Source organism: Lactuca sativa, chromosome 8 (genome assembly GCF_002870075.4).
Source record: "Lactuca sativa cultivar Salinas chromosome 8, Lsat_Salinas_v11, whole genome shotgun sequence".
In the NCBI taxonomy this organism is placed as follows: Eukaryota; Viridiplantae; Streptophyta; class Magnoliopsida; order Asterales; family Asteraceae; genus Lactuca; species Lactuca sativa.
Genome location: NC_056630.2, coordinates 233733804 through 233742018, shown reverse-complemented (window position 1 = coordinate 233742018; position 8215 = coordinate 233733804).

Below are 8215 nucleotides of genomic sequence, written 5' to 3'. Positions count from 1 at the left end.
ATTTACTTCCAATAAAAGAGATATGTCTATCAAATCTGTAAGACATAAATCTGATGTTCACTGTTGTATTTTTCCTTTAACAAAACAAAAACAACTTCCATTTGTTTATTCGGACGATATTACAAAAGAATGTTTCTCTCTCAGTCATTGTGATATTTCAGGCCCTTATTTTTTATCGTATTCTAAAGTTTATAGATTCTTTGCTACTATTGTTGATGATCATACCATATTTAATTAGATTATTTTCTTAGGCATAAGTCTGATATTATTGAGATCATTCCCATGTGTTATCAAATGGTTTTAACACAATTTAAAAAGAAAATAAAGGTATTCAGATTCGATAATGCCAAGGAGTTAGAATTCAAAGACTTTTTTCAAAAACATGGCTTAATTCATCAAAAGTATTGTGTTTCTCGACCAAAACAGAACTCAATTGTCGAAAGAAAACATCAACACTTATTGAATATGGCAAGGGCATTATTTTTCCAATCCAAAGTTCTAACTATATTTTGGAGTGAATGCATTCTATGCTAACAATACTTAGTCTATTGTTCCTTTTCCACTTGATAAGAACATAGTCAGTTGTAAATGGGTATATAACTCAAAATTGGTAGCAATTTTCAAATTAAAAGACACAATACATGTTTCGTAACCAAAAGATTCAGTTAACAAGAAGGTGTTGATTTTTTTTTTACACTTAGACCCTTGTGGCCAAGTTAGTTATAGTTAAAACTCTACTTGCAATTGCGGCTGTAAATTCATGGAATCTTATTCAACTAGATGTTAACAATTCCTTTTTAATTGCATATTTGAATAAGGAGGTATACATGCAGCTGCCTTATCGCTTACCAATTTAGGGAGGACATCCAAGGTCAACCAATTTAGTCCGTAAGCTTCATAAATCCATTTATGGATTAAGTCAAGGTTCAGGAAAATGGTTTGACAAATTTTCATCCTTTATGTTAAAAAGTAGTTTCAAACAATCATATACAGATTATTCTTTGTTTTACAAAGGCCAAGGATCTAATTATGTGGCTTTATTCGTATACGTCAATGATATATTAATTACTAGTTCATCTACTACAAAAATTGAGGCAATCAAGAATGAATTAAGAAACAAGTTCAAGTTAAAAGATGTTAGTTCACTTGGTTACTTTTTAGGTTTAGAGATTACTAGATCCAAATGAGTAATCTTTGTTTCACAAAGTAACTATGCATTATAGTTAATTAAAGATGAAAGTTTGCTAGCTGCAAAGCCATTAAATATGCATATGGATCCTCGATTTTATTTAGAGATGATGTTGGGGACATTGTGGAAGATCCTTCTCGGTACAGACACATGGTTGGAAGACTGTTATATTTCAATATCACAAGGCTGATATATCATATGCAATTCAAATATTTTCCCAACTTATGTCTAAACCAAGGATGTTACATTTTCAAGTTGCAAGTCATTCGATCAAATATATTAAATCCAAATTGGGACAAGGCATATTCTTGTCTGCGAATTCAAACTTCAATCTCAAGGCATTTTGTGATTCAGATTGAGCGAGGTGTGAGGCTTCAACATGACCTGTCACTAGTTTTTGTGTCTTTCAACAGTATAAAGATCATCTTCAAAAGTATAATATCAAGCAATTGCTCTACCACATGTGAACTTGTATGGTTAAAACAACTTTTAAAGATTTCTATGGTGATCATCCTGATGCAACATTATTATTCTTTGACAATGATGCAACCATCAAAATTTCAGCCAATCCCACATTGCATAAAAGAACAAAACATATCAAAGTTGATTCCCATGAGATAACGTTGTAGAAAAGTCAATTTGTTTAATGCCAATACGATGAAAATTGCAATTTTCCGAATTATTCACCAAGCCATTACCTTCCACCAAGCTTGCTCCATACATGTCCAAGATGACATTACAAAATATCTATTTTGCATTACCATCTTGAGGTGGAATGTTAAATATCAAGGGTCTTATTGTACTTTATAGAAGCTTCAAGGTCTATTATATAGATTAATGATAGTTTGTTAGATTACCGTCTTGTATATAACTTGTAACAATTTTCACTCTTGCAATGTTACTTTTAACAAAAACCGGTTAGCCATATATGAATTTGGGACCCAAGAACACACTATGATTATTAAATAAAAATTTCTTAAGAGAGAATAATAGCAAACCAAAGTGGATAATATAAGGGGTTTTAGAATATTATATTGGGATAACAATTCCTATTCTCGAATAATGATTTCTTCTCATTTTTATGAATTGATATATATATATATATATATATATATATATATATATATATATATATATATATATATATATATATATATATATATATATATATATATATAAATGAGATATATACACACACACAAACACTAGTGAATTTTAGAGGACCTTGCTGAACACGACCCATGAAGGGCAATTTTGGAATTTTAATAATGAAGTGCAAACAGTAAATTTGATATAAAATGATCTATGTATGTATTAATATTTCTACTAAATTAAATTCTAATCCTACAAACGGTTTCATGGTACATCAAATTAATAGTCTCCTTGATTTGTATTAAAGGAAAGAAAAACAACCATATGTAGTTGTCTAGTCTATGTGACTAAGATAAGGGCCCTTTTAATGAAAAGCTTAGGAACATATATAAAAAAAGGAAAATGAAACTTGTTAGTACTCAAGAAACTAAACAAGTTCATTCCAATCCCATATAAATATAGTAGCATTTGCATTTAAAACACTGGTACCTTCATTTTTTTGGCATTATTTCAAATTTGTTTCATGTTTCAGAAGAACAAATTTGACAAGCCAGATTATATTTTTTTAGATGAAGGTTTTCTAAATATGCATCTCATTTTATTAATATCTTGTACTTTTCTACCCGAACCTATATATCAGTGGTATCAACAATCAAGTACAACAAAAAAAGGGTCTACACAATTTTAGTCCTTTGAGGGTTTTGTAGCGATGTAGGCCTCTGTCCCAAGTAATATGACTTTACTTTTAGGACCAAAATTGACAAAATTACTTGTAGTGAAGTAGAAAAGCATAATTAATGTTATTTTAATAAGGAAAATAAATTTGGGTATTTAGAAAGAGGGATCTAAAAAAAACACAAAAGTGAAAAACTTGGTAATTACCATGAATTTGAAAACTAACGCTCACAGAGTAATCAAAACCAAATGATACATCCTCTCTAGGAAAAGCCTGCAACAATGGACAAATTTGACCATATTGGTCAACCTCATTAGATCCTTGAGAAGATTTGGTTTAAGTGTATTCAACTAAAGGTAAACATGCACGCTAATTTTGCACTTTGTTTTTCCTACAACAACAAATATACTTTATTATTACAAAAACAAAACAAATACTAATCGATGTCATCATCATTAATAGAACCAAACCTATGAGGGAACCCACATTAGGTGAATTTATGGAAGAATTATTTGAGCTGTAATCCCATCTTATCTCCACCCATAACAAATTCGAATTTACTTGTTATAAAATCTATATTTTGACAGTAAAAACAATGATAATTGTTTTAATCAATGAAAAATACTAATATATACAACTTACCAAATCCTTAATGACATCATAAACCCTCAACACTCTCGATTTTTCTAGTATCTCTCATCTCTAAATCGATAGAAACAATGACGCACAATGAATGAGACTATTGCCTTTATGTTGTCATCCTCCTCTATTCTTGTTTTCCAATCTTGAATCAACCCGCAAGATAAAGATTTGTTAAAGGAATCCAAATCAAATATTGAGTAGATTAAGGGGTAATAAGGAGAAGCATGAAAGAGGGATTGTAATCCACTTTGATTATGAAGCACATGGGCTATATATAGCAAATTAGCAATTACAAAAAACAAAAAAAAATGCTAAAAAGAAGTAAAGATTACTCATGATTAGTTCTAACCTTTTAACAGGAAAATGTTTCTCAAAATAAAACTATTATTTTTTTAAACAACGAAACATTTTAGGTGACATTATTTTCTCCAACAAAAGTGTATTTTTTATTTTTGTTTCCTGGAAGCTTCAAAAGAACGGTTAGAAGAAAAGGTTCATCATTTAGGAATGTTTGTTAAATAATTTTACCAAAAATATCCTTTTGACACAGAAAGAACATAGTCCTACAAAAACATATATGTATGTATGTGTTTCCAAAAAATAATGTCGATTTTAGGATTTGTTTCCTTAAGGATTCAATAAAAAATTAAAATATTGAAATGGATTCATAGTAAAATTTGTAACTTTTTTCAGATCATACCACAAATACCATGAAATGAACACTCACATACATATAGGCACATAAATATATACATATACTTGTACAAAAAACATGTAGGTTTTTGGAAGCCTCCCTTTAAAGATTCAATAAAAACATATAATACAAGTGTCAGTGTATTATCAATACATCGTACCAAAAAGGTGTGGATTATGAACTTATTTACCCAAAAAATTCAAGAAAACATAAAAAAAAAGAGAAGATTGTTTTTTTTTTCTTGGGTTCTTGTACTTGGATAACTTCGGGTATTACTTTTTCTTTGGCTTGTTAATTGGCTTACAAGTGCACATCCCAAATTAATGGAAGTTGAATGTCGAGTCAAAAGAACAAACAATTAAATGAACTCAATGCAAGCCTTCAAAAATGAATATGATGGGATATACCAAACCATTTTATAATTTGAATAAACTAAAACAATTTTAACCCTCGAATGATCATTTTGCAATTCTTTTAAAGATTAAAACATAACCAAAGGAAAAAAGAAGTTTACAAACTTAGAAGACTTTGGTTCCTTTAGGTAGTTAGTAAGTATATAAAGTTGGCATTATAAAATCCAAGAAGAAGTCCCTTATAATGTATCCACAAAATCAAGAGTTGGAACACAAGTATATGTTAGTCTTTCACTTGTAAAATGTTGTTCTTAAGCTATTAAGACATATCCCAAAACATGCTTAAAGAGATGGAAGATTTAAGCCTTCATTTCTAGCACCAAATTGAAAGAGAGAATTCGAGAGGGAAAAGGAAAACGTCTTGAAATTTGGAAGCCCAAATGGAAGAGAAAGAGTGTGTTGAGAATCTAGCCAAACCTCATGGCTTACGCTTTCTTTTATACAAAAACTTAGTACAAAGTCAAGTCATAAAATAATGAAAGCACATGGATTTCTTATAAGAATGGTTTAAGTCATTAAACAGAGCAAAAACAACTCTAGCCCCATCAAGAGGCATGTTCATGGTTTTGAGGTCAAAGGAGACCAAGCATTGGGATATACATGGCGAAACATTAGTTGATGACAATACATATTTTAGGGTTGATAATTCAAACACAATTATGAATGAAGACCATGAATGTAGTTATAGTGAAATGGTTTTAGATTCAGTGGCTCCTGATTTTTTTACTAGTAATCATGAGGAGGAGCTAAATGCAAAAGGTAATTTTTTTATATGCTAGAGGCAACAGATAAAGAGTTGTGGCCTAGATGTAAAAAAGTCACACAATTGTCTGGTGTAGCTAGAATATTAAAGACAAAACTAGAGTATTGTGTGCCTGAACAATGTTATGATGTTATCTGCTAGTTGGTGATTAATGGGTTATCAGAGGAGGTAGTGTATACGCGAGCAAAAAATTAATATAGAGACTAGGTTTTCATATGGGGGTGATAGACTACTACAAGTGTGGATGTATGATATATTGGAGGGGAGAGAAAGAGTTATATCGGTGGAAAATTTTCAACGCAAATAGGTACAAACCGTCAAAAATTTGTCGATACATTCGTGCATACCCTTTAAGAGAGCGCATTACTTTATTTTGAATCAAAGGTTAAAGAGACTATATGTTTCACAAACCATAACCACTTCCATGTAATGACAGTTTGAGGGTCATGAACATGATGAGGATGTAATCTATCGTCCATCTTATTCTGAAGCATGGAAGCACTACAACATAATTCATCCTTCTTCTGAATTTGAAATACGTAGTGTTAGATTAGGCCTTTGTGCAGATGGGTTTTCACCACATGGAGCATTTGGAAAAAAAATATCCATCTTGACCTATTATTAAAACATCCTACAATTTTCCACATTCTATATCTATGAAAGAGCCTTAGATGTTTTTTACTGCACTTGTGTCAGGACTGACAAATCCTAAGAATAAAATAGATGTATTTCTACAACCGGTTGTTACCAAATTGGAGCAGTTACGAGCAGAAGGCTTATTAACATATGATATATCTTTAAAACAAAATTTTCTATTACAAGAAGCTTTATTGTGGACGATTAGCAATTTTCTAGCTTATGCAATGTTGTCAGCATGGTCTATAACAGATAAGCTAGCATGTCTACATTATGGTAAATATATACAAGCATTCGGGCTAAAGAATGGTAATAAGATGTCATGGTTTGACTGCCATAGAAGATTCATCCAGGAAAATCACTCATATAGAAAGGATAATAATAAGTTCAAGATGGATTGTGTAGTTACATAAGGTCCTCTTACAACTAAGAATGGTAAAAAACTTTAACAAAATTAAAAATATAGGTTTGTTAAAGTTGACTGGACTAAATGTTGATGATGTAAACAAAGCGTGTGCTAATGATTGTTGAAAAAAGAACAACTTATTTTTGAATTTACCATATTCGAAAACAAACCTCATTAGACATATTTTTGATGTTTTGCATATTAAGAAAAATGTATTTGAGAACTTTTTTTTTACACTGTAATGGATGTCAAAGTGAAGACAAAGGACAATTCAGCAGTGAGAAAAGATCTAAAACTCTATTGTATGAAGAGAAAAGGAATCAAAGAAGCGGAAAGAGTGTACTATGCGACATACAATAATCAAAAGAAGGCCATATGTGAATCTATGGAGAAATTCCATTTCTAATTTGGGGAGGTGTGTTGATTTAACCGTGTGTAGATTATGCGGAATGAAATGCCACAATTGTCATGTTTTTATGCAAAGATTGATTCCCATTGCATTTCGTGAGATGTTGCCAAAATATGTGTGGGAAGTATTAACATAGTTGAGTCTTTTCTTCAAAACATTAACTAAAACATCAATCACTACACAATACATGGAAGGGATTGAAGCCAAGATCCTAATAATTTTGTGTAAATTAGAGGCCATCTTTTTCCCTGGTATTTTTAACTCCATGGAACAATTACCCATACATTTTCCATATGAAGCAAAGATAGTCGGTCCTGTCCAATATCATTGGATATAACCATTTGGACGATTTGTCTGTTACATCAGAATGTATGTTGTAATTTTTGTAACTCATAACTCTAACTTAATTTAAATTGATTTTACTCTAGATATCTCCACTAGTTGAAAAAAGATGTGAAAAATTAAGCTCGAATGAAATGGCCCGTTGTGAACACATACTTTCTTCATGAAACATCAATATTTTTCTCTCATTATTTCCAAAGTGGTGTGCCCACATGTAAGATAAAGTTTCCTCGAAATGATGATAGAGGAGGAGAAGAGCAATCTGATGATTGATGATGATGACAATGAAACTTTAGATATATTTTCATATAATGGTCGTCATTATGGAAAATTGAAGACTAGAATGTTGTTTGATGAGGAATTCAATGTTGCCAGTTGTTACATACTCCTAAACGAAGATAAGATCAAAACTTACATCGGGGAATATATACTTTTTTTTAAGATACTATATTCATTGGTTGCTTAATTACTCGAAATAACATTAACATGCTTTTTTTATTACATCATAGTAACTTTGAAAATGTAATTTAAATGGTAATAAAACAAATTTGAAGATCAACTAAAAGATCTTTTTAGGGATATGGATGAACATGAGCTTGCAACTGATGTGGATAAGATCTATGCAGCATAGTTTCAAAATATGTGGGTGTTAATTTTTTTAGTTTTATTATTGTCTTTTATGGTTATAATAAGTGCTTCACCATTTGTCATATAGGCATGAAATAATGAGATAAAGAACAAGTATATATCTGACATTTCAATAATTCCATTGAGGATAGTGAAATTATGTAATGTATACTTTATCAATGGTTACAAGTTTCACACTGAAGCTTACGGTCTGAACAAATCAACAATGAACAGAGGATTGTGTATTAGTAGCCTAGGAGATGATTATTATGGTCAGGTAATGGAAATTGTGGATGTCGAGTACCCTAGTTATCTAAGGAAAAACA